This window comes from Schistocerca gregaria, chromosome 4, assembly GCF_023897955.1.
Source record: "Schistocerca gregaria isolate iqSchGreg1 chromosome 4, iqSchGreg1.2, whole genome shotgun sequence".
Taxonomy (NCBI): domain Eukaryota; kingdom Metazoa; phylum Arthropoda; class Insecta; order Orthoptera; family Acrididae; genus Schistocerca; species Schistocerca gregaria.
The window spans coordinates 184,091,261-184,092,035 of NC_064923.1; positions in this window are offsets into that span (position 1 = coordinate 184,091,261).

Sequence of the window (775 nt, forward strand, 5' to 3'; positions counted from 1 at the left end):
ATCCAGAAACAAATCGCCAGTCAGCTCAACGGAAGCAAACAGATTCACCGCCACCAAAAAAATTTCGGGTAACCGCCGGTGCTTAAAAATTGATGGTGTCCATGTTCTGGGACAGCGAGGGCGTAATCCTCACTCACTGCGTTCCAAAGGGCACTACGGTAACGAAAATGTTTTGAAGAACAAATTCCTTCCTGCACTGGAACAAAAACATCCGGGAAGGGCTGCGCATGTGCTGTTTCTCCAAGACAACGCACTCGCACATCGAGCTAACGTTACGCAACAGTTTCTTCGTGATAACAACTTCGAAGAGATTCTTCATGCGCCCTACTCACCTGACCTGGCTCCTAGTGACTTTTGGGTTTTTCCAGCAATGAAAGACACTCTCCATGGCCGCACATTCACCAGCCGTGCTGCTATTGCCTCAGCGATTTTCCAGTGGTCAAAACAGACTCCTAAAGAAGCCTTCGCCGCTGCCATGGAATCATGGCGTCAGCGTTGTGAAAAATGTGTACGTCTGCAGGGCGATTACGTCGAGAAGTAACGCCAGTTTCATCGATTCCGGGTGAGTAGTTAATTAGAAAAAAATCGGAGGCCTTAGAAGTTGAATGCACCTCGTATATAAATGCTTACATTAACTAATTAGGTAGACATTGGACTACCTGTGATAGACATATTGGCTAATGTCTGATGCTTCCTGTCATTTACACATATAATTATGTGACTTTTTAGTACAGGACTGCGACTTTTATTCAGCATTGAATTATATATAACTCCT